General features: G+C 36.1%; 1 long non-coding RNA gene across 1 annotated transcript in view; it reads left to right on the forward strand.

Moving 5' to 3' along the window:
- The window catches only part of LOC310896456, a 30432-nt gene extending 12635 nt beyond the window's left edge, over positions 1 to 17797 (forward strand). The window contains exons 2-3 of the long non-coding RNA XR_014581508.1: positions 3535 to 3667; positions 7693 to 17797. This is a non-coding gene — a long non-coding RNA (uncharacterized lncRNA). The remainder of the gene's footprint in view (positions 1 to 3534; positions 3668 to 7692) is intronic.
- Positions 17798 to 18336: the final 539 nt, after the last annotated feature.

The raw sequence follows: 18336 nt of genomic DNA on the forward strand, positions 1-18336 counted from the left end.
TCGAGGGCAGTAAATTAGAACATTTTGTTTGTAGAAGAAGGATTTGCTGTACTCCACTGTAAAAGCCAAGCCAAAGTTGAACTATGCCCTTTAAAAAATAAAATAAAACCTTTTCATAGGATAAACCATCTCCATCTAGAAAACAGTTAAATACTGACCTTATTGACAGCAGCTGAACAAACTTGTTACAGAAAAATGTGTAATTTTCAATGTACTTCAAGTATGTTTTTATTCTCATTTTATTACTTTATATAAATATATTTCTATAACATATATAGTCCCTCATTGGCATTTGAAAAAACAAACAAAAATCTTGGAAACATTTTCTAATGATTTCAAGTTTTTCAGAAGTTGCTTTTACAAAACACAAATTCTGAAGTATATTTGAACTTTTCTCTCCTTTTAAAATAATATGCATGTGAAGGTACAGACTATGTTTTTGACTGCGAAAATAAGAAAGATGTACAAAGAGAACCTTCTTGCAGTTTGGGTGGACATGGCCACTTGAAACTATGAGAACAAGAACCACTGCAAGCTTTTGAAATTCTGAGTGAGGTTTTTAAAACAAGGAAATGAAGTTCGACCTACTTCTGAATAAAACACATCAAGGCCTTTGGTGCTATCACAGAAATAGCTATTTTCTCTACTACTTCTTGTCCAAACAGTTTTCTATCTTCTCTCTACTGTAATTTACATTACCCCCATTCCTTGTTGTGCAGATTTTTATGAAACCCCTGTGAGACAGAAAAATACTTGTATAATCTCATTATAAGGTAACAGAAGTACTGTAGAGCCAGGGCATTTGCTGAATTTTTTCAATATATTCTGCAGTAGATCAGGAAGCTGACCCAGCATCAGTTAACCCCCAAGTGGAGTGAATCAAACATTGTACCATTAATGGTAACTTAAGGAAAAAGCTCTGGTTTTTGGAGGAATACACTAAACTTTTTCATTCAAAACCTTACTTGTCAAGAGTTACTATGATTTTGTAGTAAAAGAAAAAAAAAAAAGAAAGCAAAATAAAATAAAAACGTAATGCTCAAACATAAATTATCACTTCTGTAGTAGAAATTGTTCATCTATACTGTTGCAATTCATTGCAAAAGCTGGGCAAGCAGAATCTTGAGCGGATCCCAAAGCAGACCAAATTGTCATCATTTGTTCCTGGCAAATAGGCCTTCTCAACTGGAAGCAGACACCCAACACAAGAAGTAGTCTTTAATATTTTTATCCTGACCTAAGGCTGTGTTAAACTTACATTCTGTGAGAGGAAAAGTTAAGCAATGTGAGAGAAAAAGCTTAGTGTGTTCTGTCTTCATCTTCCATTTAAGGAAATACAGTCCACAAAGTTTAGTTACTTAGCATGGTTCTAGAAAGTAATATAAAGACCTATATTCTCTGCATTTGTGTTCTGTTAAACAGCTGGTGATATCCAGTGGCAGAAATTTGAGGTTGGGTGTGTTCTCTGTAGCACCCAGAAAAACCTTCGTTTTCTACAGATGTTGCTTCCTCTTTTAAATTAAGTTCAGTCAGAAGAAGCAAATGGCAGTGTTTCCCTCCAGTAATATGGAAAACAGGCTGAATACTTCAAATGTATTTGGATTTATTAGATTGCATTTGGTTTGTTTGGTTGAATGGCAGTTCCACATAGAAAGCCCGGCAGGACATCACACAGCTCAAAACCATAGTACTTCCCTCTGATTCTAATTTATACTACTACCATTCAGTCACAGGGAAACCTAGCCAGAATGAGGAAAGTACAATGGAGAAATCGCTAGCAGCAAATTAAACCTGATCTTTCTTTGTATGTATTAAGCTAGAGTGCCGTGGAGAAAAATAGCTCAAACAGTCTTGTTTAGTTGTCCTTTTCTTTTTGTTTTCAAACATTTGTAAAACATTGTTTGTCTCAATGTTATTACTACGATTAATTGTGCTAATTCAAAAGTAGGTTTAAAGTGCATAGCAAGGAGTGACAGAAGTTTGGAAACCGTTGGAGTCAGTATCTATCATTACACTGATGTGTTTTGAGATTTAGAAATGCTTGCAGTTATTGTAAATGGATTATTGAGACAAGATGGCAGCAACTTGGAGAGGTACCCAAGCTGGCTTGACAGGAGGTGTCTGAACACCAGCAGCAGCTTGGCTGTGGCACCGCAGTGTTCTGCATGGCCTAATTCATCTTGTTCTTGGCTGCTTTCTTCCTTGCCATCTTCCAGTCTCTTCTGCAATAATCCAGATTTTGTTTTAATGTTCCTGTTAGTCATAATTATTCACCAAATGATTTATACAAACAAATTTCAGCTTTTGGATAGCTTTTTCTGTGCTCACTTACTTGAAATATGGTATCACTCACTGAGTCACATTATTGTTTTTGTCCTCTGAGTTGATACATAACATTGCTACAAGAAAGACTTAATAAATAATGCATAAAAAGACACAATGCAAACAAAGCTCATTTGTGTAAACTTTTGAATTAGTTTTGGGACTCAGCACTCTTCAATGAATGAACTACCAATCCTCTGAATAGCATTATACTACAAATAAATAATAAATAAATAACAGCAAAATGTTCTGTTTCAATGAAACTTTGCCACTTTGAATGATAAAATTCTCACTGATTTCACCGAGGTAATGATTTTAGTGTTATTTATGATAAATTTACTAGAACTATTGTATGATTCTGCCAACCTGCTGACGTGGTGATTCACTGGATTTTTATGTTTGATGGTATAGTACAACAATATTAGTTATAGTATTTTTATTTTTAATGAGAATTAAGAACATTCTAAGCATCTTCATTTTCCATAACTTACAGCTATTAATAATATATAAGACTGGATGTTGCTTTTATTTGCTTACTTAACAATTAGCAGCAATGACAAAATCACAAAGTAAAGAAAGACTGAGACTGTTTTTGAAACCCCATCAAAGCCCTGCAAGGAATGCTCAGCTGTTTTGTTACGTATAATTGCAGACATAGGTCTGACACAGTTGAGCATTAGTTATCAAAGCTAGAAAAGCTCTCGTCTTTCTACATTTTAAAATGTTCCCATTTGAGCTGTAAAACCACGAGCCAAACTGAGAACATTTTTTATAAAACTGTAAAACATATTACCAAAAGGACAGTCTTTAACTAACACCTAAGCTAAATCAAAATGCTAGGGATTTTCTACCAGCATTACGAGGCCAAGAAGGAAAGGTGGTCCACATTGAAGAGGGAGATGTGAAGTTCTGGTTTGGAATCAAGCTCAGTCCACTTGCATATTGTAAATGTTGACAGTTCTGTCTCTGTTCAACATGTGGTTTGGAGATGTGGAGATGTGACTTCACTCCCTCTGCAGAAACCAACATTTCATCAAAAGACATGGGTCAATGTGTCCTTGCTCCCTGGCATCAGGAGCTGGTTGTATCTTAGAGTGTCCTGTCCACAATTAGCTAGCAAAGTCAGAAAGCTCCAGATATCTGTACCACAAACTTCCAGGTGAAAATCCAGATGTGGCTACCTGATGAAGCATAATCTCCTTTACTTTTCAGTGCTCTGTGAGGATGATAGTCTGGAGTCTAAACAAGACAACCAAGTACCAGATACTTCTGTTCAGGATGTATTCTGCCACTCTGTCCAAAACAAGAGGTTTACATATAGTCAAAGACATCTCTGAAGGTATAGGTATGTATCTGAATGTCTAAACCCTTCCTATTAGTTGTCTTTATTAGATGAATATAAGAAATTCGATTTTGCTTTGTAAGTTTCCAGGAGATGAAACTAATCAGTCCTAGAGAACCACAGAATATGGTGAAATATTAACATTTCTCAATAGTAAATATAGTTTATATACTAGTATTTTTTAAATTTTGGAAAATATGTAGATATAATCTATTTATAGATGTTAGTGTTTTCCTGTGTTCTGAGTACTAGGTTTCAATCACACCAAGTACAATGGTTGGTTTTATGACAACGATTTTAAATGTGATTAATAAGCAGTAGGTTATGGTTCCAGCAAAATAATTAATGAGGTTGGTTTTCAGTAAAGTGGGTGGCAGTGTCTCTTTCCAGATAAAAGTTACTCACACAGTTTAGGTGCTGGAATATCTTCAGTTGTGGATGAATTAGGTACCTAGTCTGACACTTAGAGTAGCCAGCTTCGTAGGCATAGGGAAGCCTATACCAGGCCAAAAAAATATAACCAAGCATAGGGGAGCGTCAGAGACAAAGTCTCCTGTACCCACTTAAATATATATTTGAAGGCTGTAGCTAGGCATTTCTGTTGAAGCAGCACTCTGATTCCTGCTGCAAACAGAAGCAGACCAATTTCTGTGTGCTGAGCTGCAGTTACAGGTTTGAGAGCTCTGCATCTTTGTGTTTGTGGGTTTTACTCACAGATGGTACTCTCCAGGGGAATACCTCCACCCCCAGGCTATGGGGTACCTTACCGTTCCTTTTGAACTGCACCTTCACGCAGCCAGAATGTGAAAAGGTGGGGCTGAAAGGGCAGCACCAGATGTCAAAGCCCAACTCCAGCCTTGTGGTCTGAGCACTCAGCCAGGAAGGAAAGGGGCCTGGGATTATGGTCCCTCCTCTAGTACATGAAGGACTATAACAGACACCATACTTTTCAACCAAATTCAGTGCTATGCCTGTGCCATGTTCTGAGCATACTCAGCAAACTGAACTCTATGGTAAGTTTGGGCAGAGGTGCCTGGCCTTTGATCTACCAAAGATTTTTTTTGAAATTCTTAGCACCTCGGGTATTTTTTGTAAATTGCTCATCCGACTTCTGATGCCTAAAATGGCATTTTAGCTTCTCAGCTCACTGTTGGATCTGGCCCTAATGTCTGTTTTGATAATACAACAGTAGGTTCTCACATCTAAGATTGCAATGTACTTAGTATGTTGGCTTGAAAATAGGTCAACAAGATGTAAGTTCTGTAAGAAGCTTGGGAGTAGGGAACTGAAAAAGTCCTTAGGCAATTTGGCTTCAGCATAACCCATTGATTATAATCAAATAAGGAAGAAGTTAACTCATTATTAACATAATGCAGTAACAGATAAGCAAGTAAGTTATAATCAGCCCAGGCATAATCTTAAACAAAAAGTGTTTGGAAAGGGTCATAAACATTTCTTAAGTCTCTGATGTTACAATTTAGTTATTGCTCATTAAAATATGCAAAATAAATGTTAAAATAATTATTTAAAATCACCTGTTAGGAACAGAAGTTAAGGCTGCAGACCATATTTCATCTGCAAAGCCTCTGAAGTGGATGAAAAATACTGCAGCAAGGCTTACTCACTGTCTAAAAATCAGCTTGAGAGAAACAAACTGACAAGTATGTGAAATAAAAATCTTCCTAAGTTAACTTGAGGCAGATCTACCAGATCAGTCTAGACCAAAACAAGGGCAGCACTAGTCTTCTTTCCAGCTCTGTAGACATCACTGCAGAGAGCCTGGCTTCTGCCAAGTCTGTGGTACAGAAATGACACTTGGAGCTTTAAAATGTTCCCTTACTGGTTCAAGTCAAAAGTGCCTCAGGAGCCACTGTGACATTCAGAGTGAAGCATCCTGCCTGTACACAAGTTTGGCTACACAAGTTGTGAGTCAGGCATAACCAGCTTTTAATGTTATGGCTTGCATGTTGCCCAAGGCACCTGAAAAAACCTTGAAACTCACACTGTCCAGGACAAACCTGTAACTCTGGAAAGACTTCTGTGTTCTTGTCATAGCAGTCTTCATATTTTTTCTCAAAGTCTAGAAAGTTTTGACTGTATCATTATAAATCCAGGATAACCTCACTAACATTATGTGTAGTCTAAATTACCCAAGACCAAACTAACGTGATGCATGCAACTGTCAGGAACACTGACAGAATTGCAGAGATAAGTCAGACACTGCATACCTTTCCTCCTCATCCTGCTATGTGTGCTGTGAAATTTCTGGGTGTTTTTGTTGTTGTTTTTTAGCATTTGCATTCATCCTTTGATTGGAAAAGTTATTTATTTATTTATTTATTTATTTATTTTGTCTTTCGCCAAAGAGTGAAGATGAGCTCTAGAAATAAGCACAAGTTTTCCTGTTTGGAAATTTACTGTCTGGATATGTAATTTGACTACCATTTTTCTATTGGAACAAACCTGGAAGAGGAGAAAAGCGTTTGCTTATTTTTTAGTAACAAAAAAAATAAAATACTTTGTCCAGTTTTATCCTGTGTTAACCTAAGGCTTCTTTTAGATTAGTGTACTGAAACACATGCTTTTCCATCTGTCTCACCCCAGAGCTCAGTGACATCAGTAGAATTGTTCTGGATTTACAGCAGTATAACTGAGAACAGAGCTTGGATCTGAATCTAGTTCATTCAGTCTTTCATTATAATAAACTTTCAAGTTCATAAATAATCACTGTTGTTCAAATCCTCTTTCACTAATCCTCACAGCTCTGTTTATTGAAGCCTCCAGAACTATACTTAAAACAAAATTAATGGGTGGAATATTACTAACTGTAGATACAATTGAATGAATTAAATTGTGCAAATAGGTAAAATTAAGCAGTGCTTAAGTAGCCCAGTGTGTCAGATTGTTTGGTGTTGTATGCGTACGCTTTAAAGGAATGCATGCACTTTAAAGGAAAGTTCATCTCTCTCTGTATTTAAGTGACTGAAAAATAAGATCCTTGACAAATCTATCAGAGGACTGGATTCAGATACTTTGCAATATCTTTGATCACAGTATTTAACATGTGAAGACAAACTGGAGATTTTAAATAAGGCCAATTTCACAGTATCCATTCACTACTTTAGATCATCTGTTCACTTATGTTTCATAGTAGCACAGTAACTGAAAGTCATATTGTCCTTGGTAGTGTTCTTTTCTGTATTCATTTCTTACGTGCTGTTTGTTACCATTCTCAATAGTTACATTTCATGTTTCTCCTTCTGCTCTATGTGTAAAGTTGCATTTTCTTCTCAAAACTGTAATGCATTTTCTTCTTTGCGTTCTTGTATCTCTAATTATTCTGCCTCTGAATATTATTTCTCTGTCCTTGTAACAGTCATAGTATCTCTCAGTTGTGTCCACTATAAGAAATTTTACTCTATCTTCTCTGTTACTTAAATCATTTTTGATTTATTTTTATGCTGCTCTTATGTTAATGTTCCATATCCCTTTAGAATCATAGGAAATCCCATGTTTGAAGGATCCCACAAGGATCATCTTACTGTAGAGTAAGTGATTACCACAACAAAAATGAACTCATTCTCTTCCTCTAATATTTTTATATTTATATATATTTATATTTATTAATTTATTTATATTATTTATTTTTATTTTATTATTCATTTTTATTAATCATCACCACATTTGACATGGTTCACGCTGATATTCTGACAGTCCTCAGAGCTAGTAGGAGATTTCAAGGTCTGAGCCCCTTCACAAAGGGACAATTTGGTAGATATGGCTCATGGGTCCACGTAAGATGGAGAGTCCATAAGACTGGAGGATTAGACTAATCTCTTCTTCTTTGTCTTTAAAATACTGTGATTATTAATGACACTGTGATGGTAAGTGATTCTGAAGAGAGACAATAAACAGCAGTTATCCACAACATAGATTTTTTTTCTGTCTAGTTTTACATCAGAGGCAAAAAATGATTTGTATGTTACACTGAAACAAAAATCACTTTCATTGTACCTTCTGTTTTCCAGGAACAGGCATCACTGTGTCTCCTTCCCGGAAGTGTTTACCAAATGCTTGGATGTGCAGACCCATACACGGTCCCTAGAAAATCCAGAGCAACTTCTGTTTCAGTGTTAGAATAAAGAGGTAGGGGCAGGGGCAGTGACTCATTTCAGTACTTATGGGAGCTGATATTGATGGCAATAGAGGAAAAAGAGAAAGAAGCACTAAGGAAAGGAGAATCATTTTCACCAGCTGGGAAGAGAGCCTGAACTTTGTACATCGCATCACATGCTGATGGAATGGAAATGTCCAACTTTTTTATTACTATTGTTGGTGGCAGTTTCCAGCTGTCTCTAATAGTGTCCAAACACAGCAGAGAATAATCAAAAAAGGCTGGTTACATACTGCAAGGCGCCCTCATAGGTATCAGCAAAGAGGATCTAGAACTTATCCTGGATTACTACAGAACCTCAGCAATGCAGGAAGAAAAATTAATGCAGCAATTAAAGGAGTGAAAAGACTAATTCAGACAATCCTGGCAAAACAGTGGAAAAGTTGGAATTGAACTCAATTAAAAGAGGCTTATTTAAATGACTAGCAGTCAAAAAGAGTATCTGGACAACAGGCCTTGTCAAAATATTTCTTTTACTGAGCTGCTAAGTTTAATTTATAAAAGTAAGGTTGATGACTGTGCATGCGTAGGTTCCTGTGAAACATGAGTCAGTCCTGAGATAGCAAAGTACTTTTTTCTAAGAAATTAAGATGTTACAAATTAATGTTTTATCAGCTAAATGCATTAAAACTGAGCAATAAGTGTGTGTTAGATGGAGTTGTAGAACATCTTTTTCATACACTGAATTTTTAAAAAGCATACATGATTCAAAAAACATGCATGAATTCAAAGAGCTAAAGGACTTTATGTCAAAATCAGCACAGACATAGCCTGGAGTTTCTGCTTTTGATTTTATGTCTTAACAGTACATCAGGCACCCTTCCATTCAGATGTATGTCAGATGTGTCCAAAACATACATCTAAACTCTTGCAGCACTGTATAAGGGATGAAAAAGAAATGACCATATTTAGTTAATGCAAACAAGGAGTACTGCAAAATAGTTTGGCCCAGTCATAACTTTGCTCATCCCTTGGTTTTTCTGTTTCAGAGAAAGGAGACACCATAGTTACTGCTTAATATGTCAGTTACGTATGTATACTGAAAATATTTGAGAATGGCCTTCTCTCTCTGTCTTTATGAACTTTTCTGCAGTAGTATTACAGGCTGATGAATATACAATACTATTTTAAGGAGATAAGATTAAATAAGTTAAAGAGATGTGTCTGAAGCAGATAACCCTTCTCATAATGGCCCTCTACTGTCAGTGGGTTCAACTTACTGAAGTACTACTTTTTCCTCAAATCACATAATGAAAAGAAAAGACGTCAGAGGGCAATTCCAAGAACTACAAGCTAGGCAAGAGCAGATTTAGTCTCTGAAAGTTTGCAAATCATCCCTTTTCAATGAAAGAAAAAGGCTGCAATTGTCTTTTTGCAGTAAAAGTACTCACAATAAATAGCAGAAAATACCCATCAGTACAGCTGTTTCTGTATTCTATAATGATATTGACTTGACTGTGTCTTACATACCCTAGTATACAAAAAGATTTACACATCACACAGCACAGGATGCAGCAAATACCGATGTTTAGCTAGTTATGGTGGTGAAGCCAAAGGTAAATCATGCCAAATTTAAGCCAAGTGCCTGGCTTTGCATTGTCTGTTTTGGAAGCAATAAGGCACTTCTGATATTAACTCTTGGCAGTTGTAGTAACTTTATGTATCACATCACACCTATGATGTAGAAGTCATGCTAGAGAATTTGAGGCCCATCAGATTATAAATACCAGAAATCAGTAACAACCTTAATGCGCAAAATTACATTGTTGATTTATTCAAAACAAGAATATAACATCTGCCACAGACTGTCAGATATTAGAGCTATCAGTTAAGGACTTTAAAATGCAACTCCCTGGTCAGAAAGGCCTACATTTATGAAAAGTAGAGGAGTTCAAATACAAAATGATGAAATACATTCCTCTGTTCTGAATTGCTCAAGTTGAAGGGGCTTCAGCACATGCCTATAGCCACTGAATATATTAACATGTCATTTACTACATAACTAAAGGAGGTAATCCCACTTTTTTTCCCAAGATAGGAATGTTGTAGTTATTCTAGACTCTTCTGCACCCAGGCTTGCCTTGGCTTTGAAAGGTATTGGGCAGGAAAAGGCGGAGAATTAAGCTATCAGGACAGTGACTGACTGCCTATCTTCTAGTCTAGCTGAGACAGCTCCAGGCCTGACTGTTGAGCAACTCTGGTTGTTATTTAAACCTGATTTTATATGAAGACTTTGCAACACTCAGTCTATCACAGCCCTGACAAAACAGGATGGGAAGAGGTGGCTGGTGAAGTATTTCCAGTTTGCTGGTCAGGTGCTGGAGGAGCTGGGATAGCACCAAGCTACATTTGCAGAGCCAGAAGCAGACCCCGCAGCTACTGTGGTGACTGACACCCTGGCCGCCCAGCCTGCCTACAGAGCTTAGGGAACTCATGCCCATCGACTTTCACTCTCTGCAGAATATAGACAGACAGCTTTTCACTTTCACTATGTGTTTTTAAGAACCTCTTCCTAATGAGCAGTTCTCAGAATGCATTGTAAACGTCTTCATATTGCATTCTCCGTCTGTTCTTACATTCTTTCTGTAACTAAATAGTTAAGAGTGCTGATTTTTTTAAATACTATTTACATGAGGTAACAGTCTTGCAATGAATGGGGCTGTTCACGCCTCAGAGCATGTTTTTTTTTAATCATTCTGTATATTCAAAAAATTAGTTATGTTGGGTACACTTGGATCTCACTGTAAGTATTTAATTTGAAAACCCGAGAGCTAAAAACTTTTTTTTCATTAGTAAAAGCAAGGACAATAGGCAATAATGAAGAGGCTTGTGTATATAATCATTCTCTCCTTTGCCAAACAATGTTCCTTACCCCTTACATGATGTATAGGGAAAATACTGTAAGTTGAGAAAAGTCTGAAAACAAACAAACAAACAAACAAGAAATGAGATTAAATGAAGGCTATCTATACATTTTGTTGATACAGAAATATATTCATAAATGCCCAGCAATCATTTGAAAATTGTTAACTAGCCATATTACAGATTAGATTTCTGTCTATTCCCCTTAGCTACTAATTCCAAAAGTCATCATTCTCAGCTACAGTTCAGGACAAGACAATCATATCTGTCAAACCAAAACAACAGGAACACTAAATCCTTACCTCTTCTCCAGGAAGCAAAGAAATGCTCATTTTGAGTTTTGAAGCTCAGCCAAGTTATGTATATCAAGATTTTATCTGGCAGACAGGCAATGGAGGAATGTTCAAATGTAATCAAAGACATTTGCTAAAGTCTAAGATTATCTTAGTATGGTTGTTTCTGCTTTTAACTAATCAAAGTTAATTTTCAATTTAGAAAACATTTTGTTTCTCCATCAGAAATACTGAACAACAGTGTTGACAATATTTATGGTGTACTTGCTAGACTCAAGAGAAAGCCCAACTGGTATACCCCTGCTAGATTTGCTGGATATCATTACCTAGAGAGACTCATACAAAAAAAAGTCGTGAACTTCATATTGAAGTAAAGGTACTTGAAAATAAATATAATTATTCTGAAATATTTGGTCAGAACATATTTTAATTGAATGCAAAGTGGGAAAAAAATAAAAGTAGGGTAGTACTGTACTATTATTGAGAATTTCTGGTCTTAAACAGTATGAATTACTAGGCAGTCAGCTTGTAAGAAATGGTTACTTTTTTGGTGCAAACCTTTGGCAGAGATAAACATATAGCCCACAAAGTTCATTTAAAACTTGAGTCTGTGGCTGAAATAAAATTTGTGGCATGGAACAGTACATTATAGCTATTACTTCTAGTAATCTGTAAAGATTATAAGGAGAATAAGGTAGGGTTGTTTGTTGATAAGGTGTTTTCAAGCGCTCAATGGCCCAAAGTTTCTGAAATTTACAGTTATTAAAAGAAACAATGACTGTAGAACTTGACTTTCCTCTGGGAAATAACTGTTTCTAACATTACGATATGATAGGAGTAAAGAGGGAAGGCTTAAGGGAAGAAATGTTATTATGTATTCAAGAAGTAGCCTTACTATTTCTCCTATGAGACTTCATGTCTGGAATGTTAATATCTGAATATTCAAAACAAAGAAATATTCAAAACAAAGAATTAAGCAAGATAAGTGGTAAATTCAAAACTACGCAAAAGCATAACATGAAGTCAGCCTGAAGAAAAATTATTTAAAAAATTGTAGCTAACTAGCAGATTATTGTATTTTAAAGATATATTAAGCCTTAGAAAGTATTCCAACAATTCCTTGCATGTTCTTTGCTATGAATCGTTTTATATTCCTATTAGTCCACAGAATAACAGGATATCTCAGACACTGTGCTAAGTAATCTATTTACGTTCAGTGTAGTTAATTGATGCACAGAGGACATGCTTAGGTTCAAGTCAGATCTGAGAATGCAGTTCTCCTCTATTGTGAATTACTAGATATTTTACAATGAGCTTCACCTTAAAATAATGGTGTTTGAAACTAAATAGAATTATTCTGAAATATTTGGTCGGACTAAATTTAAAGCTAATACAAAGTGGAGGAAAAATTACATGAAAGTAAAAAAAAAATCTGTTTTAATTTAAGATGATACATTTTGTCACATTTAGTATGCAAATGGCAGACATAATGAAAGGTTTTTTTTTACTAAAAACAGCTGCTCTGGGTTATCCATCTAAAGGGTCATCCATCTAAATAAGTACTTTGAAATATAGCAAAGAGTAGCTTGTTGACTGATGCAGGAGAAACAGTGATTAAGTTACATAGCAGGTCTGTAGACGTTGTGAGGCAGAAGAGTTCACTGTCACTTGATCACCACTATACACTATACTCAAGATACAGTTGTATCTTGAGTTTCTTTAAAACTTTCAAGCAGTACCACCTGGGCCTAGTGGTTTGCCAAAATAAGCATTAATAATTTGTTCTGCAATCTCATTTGGTGAATGGTAAACCTGAGCCAGATAATCTGATGTGTCTGCCTTGGAAAGACACCTTCCAAAGTGACAACTTTCTTAAACTCTCTCTACAGTGTACCCAGATGCAAATATTTCATTAAATAGTTTTAATTGTTTTTTTGTTTTTTTGTTTGTTTTGCTGTGACTTTGTCTTCTATGAGTACTTTTAGAAGCTTTACAAAAAATACTTTTTGGTTACTATTGTTACTATTTAACTTTTGCAAGCTGTTTTTCAAGCTGTTTTTTGGCTTGACCGTCTCACACCTGAATATGATCCATTCAGTCCTCAAAACGTACTGGTATATGGTCTTTCCAGCAGATAGCATTGTGCTCTAAAGCTGTTTGGACATTTATAGAATTGTTTATTTACCATACGTTAATACCTTCTATGGTTTTCATGCACATACATGAGCAGAAACAGAGGTTTTTCAGTGTATATATTACAAAACACTGGAGAAAAAAAGAAAAAAAAAAAACAACGAATCCACTCAATCCTGATGCTGCTAGAGAGAATGGTTACCATAGTCAGACCTTGTGTCATATCGTGGCTATAAACCACTAGCAAATATCACAAGAAAAAAAGCCAACAGTAAGCCAGACTAATAAATAAATAAGAATAAACCTAGGTAGTTCATCTTCCCACTTTTCCATTGTTGTTTTTTGATGAATCAGAATGGGCCATCCCCTTTTAAGGTCACATTGCCCAGTGAGCTCCAATTAAATCACTTTTGTGCATACAGAAAGGTTGTTGTCTTCATCTGGCAAAAATTCTGGTAATTTGGGAATAGAAAGTATTTATATTTCCAGCAGGTCAGCCAGAAAATCTATAAGAATTTGAGACATTAGGAAGGTCATGAGGAGGAGCATGACTGATGTTCTCTCAGCTAACTTTAAATCCCACCTAAAGAAATTTTAAATAATGTCAGGCTAACAAATATTAACCCTGCAATAAGAATTAAATGCCAATCCTATATTCATTTCAAAATATACACAAACCTAAAGCTCTGCTCTTCAGTTCTGTCCATAGGTAGACATATTCAGAGGCTCTACCTGTTTGGAAAATTACATTATTGGAAACATGTTAGTATTTCAAATTGTAAGCCTTAATTTCAGTTAAAGGCCAAGAGCCTTTGTGTAATACACAATAAGAAGGCAATCCAAGAGATTAAATGTGTTGTCAGAATTTCCGAGTAAACCAAAATGGTTTGAATGATATATGCTACTCTAATCACTACAAAAAATATATATTTCTATTTATCTGCTGGTGCTGTTGGTGAAATGGTTGAAATTTGATAAATTCTTTGACTTCTTATGAAATGTTTTTTTTCTCCTGTCTCCCCCTTTATTTCAATTTAGCAAAGAATTTGTTCTGTGTTTAAGAGTAGGTCTTGTATTCGGATGTTTGGGTTTTTTTGTTTCTTCATTTTTATATGTGTTAGCATGTTTTATTTTTTTAATAATTGTGTTTTGGCTTTCTATCAGTATTTTGCCGACAGATTGACTTCCAATTTTAGTATTTTTTTGTTTGCGACATGTATCACTTTATGTCAGTGTATTGCAAACAATGTTATCTCCTGGACAGAACACCCATCTACATGTCTCACCATGTTCACTGTTTTGGATAAATTGCTGTACCACTGTGCCTCTTTCTCAGTCCGTAAAACACAAGACAGTAAGAATGATACTGTTTGGATACAAGCATTTCTGGATAGCTTGTAATAAAAGCATTATATAAAAGCACGGAAATATTTAAAAACGAGTATTTAAAACAAGACCAAACACCACAAAGTCAAAACACCACAGAGCATCTCAAATTTAGGGATGATCTATGAACATCCATGAGTTCCTAACTGAACTGGTTTTCTTTCTATATTAAGTTGAAACTGGCACTTTTTGCAATAAGAATCCACTCTTATTGTAGTTATTTTTCTAATACGTTAGTTGTTTTTTCCTAAGAGCTTTGCTGATTTAATGAAAATGGATTAACTAATTATTTCTCATTGTAAAGATCAGCTCAGTTCAGCATCTGATAAATCTAATTTATACATAAGAGCATGCCTCAGCATCAGGAACCACAACCTGATGAATTGCAGGCTGACTAGATGGCTTAGGCTATGGGATAAAGAAAGGAAGAATTTCCCTTGTGAATTTCCTCGGGGACAGGATAAAAACACACGGTTTGCAGCTGTATTCCACAGTTTGTGCTCAGTGTTGCTAATTATAAGGAAGGATTCCTCTGGTGCTGTGGGGATATTCATAAATGCAACTCTAAATTAAAAACACTTGTACAAAAACTCCAGACTTGGTTTTGGAGATCCAGGGGTGGTTGCTGTATGTTGAGACAGCCAGCACATTAGATATAAATGGAATGATTTATTCACTTCCTTTGCCTTAAGGAAGGTGGGTGGAGTCTTTCTTTTCCTTCCTTCCTTCCTTCCTTCCTTCCTTCCTTCCTTCCTTCCTTCCTTCCTTCCTTCCTTCCTTCCTTCCTTCCTTCCTTTCTTTCTTTCTTTCTTTCTTTCTTTCTTTCTTTCTTTCTTTCTTTCTTTCTTTCCTTCTTTCCTTCTTTCCTTCTTTCTTTCTTTCTTTCCTTCTTTCCTTCTTTCCTTCTTTCTTTCTCTTTCCTTCTTTCTTTCCTTCTTTCCTTTCTTTCCTTCTTTCTTTCTCTCTCTTTTTCTTTTTCTTTCTTTCTTTCTTTCTTTCTTTGTTTTCCTTCCTTCCTTCCTTCCTTCCTTCCTTCCTTCCTTCCTTCCTTCCTTCCTTCCTTCCTTCCTTCCTTCCTTCGTTTGTTTTCAGAGGCTTAATTATGATTATTAACTCTTGGCCAGCACTTAGGCAATGCCAGTCTGCTCTGTCCAGCATATAGTATGAATGGTATTACATTCACAGAAAGGCAGCAAGCTTCTGCTATCCCATCAAAAAAAAAAAAAAAAAAAAAAAAAGTTTACTAGAGTAACAGGAAAACTTCTCTGTGCTCTCTGGTTTGTGAGCCTGTAAGAGAGAAATTTGGTTTGCACATGTGCAATTATTAGAACTATCTAGTCAGCTACAACACAAAGATGGAACAGAAAGAAAAGCCATGGTTATTATCTGGCTGTGTTGATCTCCTTAGAGCTTTCAGTTGCATTCCTGATATGTGATATGTACTTTTATTAAGGTGCCTGATTCAGCTACAAAGCATGGTGAAAATAGCTTTGTTTCTAGTTATCTTGAAAGCCTACCCTGAGTAAAACATGTAGTAAAAAATGGTGTCAGGGATGTATATTAATTAACAAGACTATCTCAGAAATTTGATTGCATATCTTGGGGGGAAAAAAAAAAAAAAAAAAGAGTTGATCTAATCAATGTCAAAAAAAAAAAAGAACAGGAAGGAAGATCGGTTGACTGTACTGCTCTTCTTGCTCTGTCTAGAGGTTGCCAAGTGTGATTTACTGCACCCATGAAGTTGGGTACAATGCATTTGAAAACTGAGCTGCTCTCAGGCAAATCATGCAGTAGCCTGGCACTAGCAAATTTCTGCTAAGTGTTCATGCAGCACTCAATTTAAAACTCAGAAACCTCTCAAGGCAATACACAAGACACAACATGAGAACTCTATATGAGCTCCATGAACATACTGTAATCACACAAAGGAAAAAGAGAGAGAGGACACCATTCCAATATCATTTTTTCCTCCCTTACAAAACATGTTTGGAATCTGCATCTTGCAGTTTCCCCTGGCAACTCTCTAGTATCACAGGGTACAATGTCCCAAGGCTACACTCCATTACACTACACCATCTTTTTTCTTTTCTCTTGCTCTTCGAGCTTTAATGAAGCCCATCAAATTTGCACAAGTGCCCTATTTACTGTACAGAGATTACGTCAAAAGAAATTGTGTTGGCTTCCTTTTAATGCCTGAAGATTGGCAAAGGATCATGAAAGTCAATTGCTGTTCAGCTTGCTAAGTGATGGCATGTACCGCTGCCTTGCCTAATTACAGCAAATCAGATGTTTCCTGTTGTGGAAAACAATACTAAGAAATTACTAACTCTTGGTGTTTTAATGAAATAGTATATGTTGAGAATCAATTGAAACCAAGCATTAGAACATTAATTTCTGTTGATGTTTTCTCATCAGCTAATTATATATTTATAGAAGAATTCAGGTGAAATTTTCAGTCTTTCAAATATACATTACTGATCATTTACACCCAGAGCTGAACTTGGACAATTATTTTCATAAGGTTTTCTCCAAGAATGGTCTGTCAGTGGGTTATAAGGAATAAGAAACATCTGGTAAGCAGTGGACTAACATACAGGATGGCAGAGATAATTTACAAAGAATATGCTGGGTTCACACAGATAGATGGAGTTAATATTACCACAAGAAAATCAACATGAACTTAACCTCTGTTTGAGATCTCAGTGCTCCTATTGGAGACATTTCTGTACAGAAACATATTCTCTCAATTTCTGAGCCAGTAGTTCCCTAAAACGTGTTTTTACACTGAGGGATTACTGGGACATCATGATAACTCCTACAGACACTCTTTGTACAACTTCTATACGTAATTTCAGTTGTCCTAGTTTTCCGTCTAACAAAACTGTAGTTAGTGTGACAGCCTTTGACTCTTTATAAAGGATGCACTGATTTCCTTCACTTGTCACTTCACTAAGAGGAGGGCTGGATCGATCAATCAAATCTTTACAGAGTAACATGAAAAAAATAGCTGTTGTTTAAGGCTCATTTACAGTGCAGAATTAAGCCTGAAGAAATGCCTTCTATCAAAAACCTAACTGGAAGACTCAACAAGAAAAAAATCTGCAGCTTTTAATTTCCTAAGAATGAACTGAATTGAATGAATGAAATTAAAATCATACTTGTGGCTTTGTGTTTGAGAAATTGCTTATTAAATCACAGCATTGCCCACACAGCACTGATTTTGCACTTGCAGCTCAGGTAAGGAAAAAAATGCCGTGACAAAAAACTTCAATAGAGTGTCTTTAATAAATATGCCAGTGGCAAATCTTTGCTAACTATGAAAGTGATTAACACTGTTTTCAGTGTTTATCAAAATACATACCTGCTCCTGCAGAAGGTTCTAGGCAGAGGCCTCCCCTGGCATCTCTGGAGATTTCCATCCAGATTCAGCAGCAGGTGAGCTGAGGAGAACTTGGGTACATCAGGCTTAGCACTTTACTCATCTTCTGCTGTGCTCTGCTGATCAGAAGCTGTGGAGAGCTTACATGGAGGGCTTCAGACCTTTTGGGGAGAACCGAAAAAAAAAAGATTGTCTTTGAGCCTAGAATGAGGACTGAGTAAGGTTTTGCTGGAGCACTTGGAAGAAGACTCTTCTAACTGCCATGCAGGCTCATTTGTAGCCAGAACGATGCAAAGTTCCTGGAAGGACTGAGAGATATAGGGTGTATATCCATTCAAAGGGATTTTTAGTGACAAAGTCAGGTCTGTTCAGTTCATTTTGTTCCTACCAATTTCCTATCCTCTCTTCTTATTCGTGATCAAGTCCTCTGTGTTTGATCTCAAAC

Source organism: Anser anser, assembly GCF_964211835.1.
Source record: "Anser anser genome assembly, chromosome: 3".
NCBI classification, from domain to species: Eukaryota; Metazoa; Chordata; class Aves; order Anseriformes; family Anatidae; genus Anser; species Anser anser.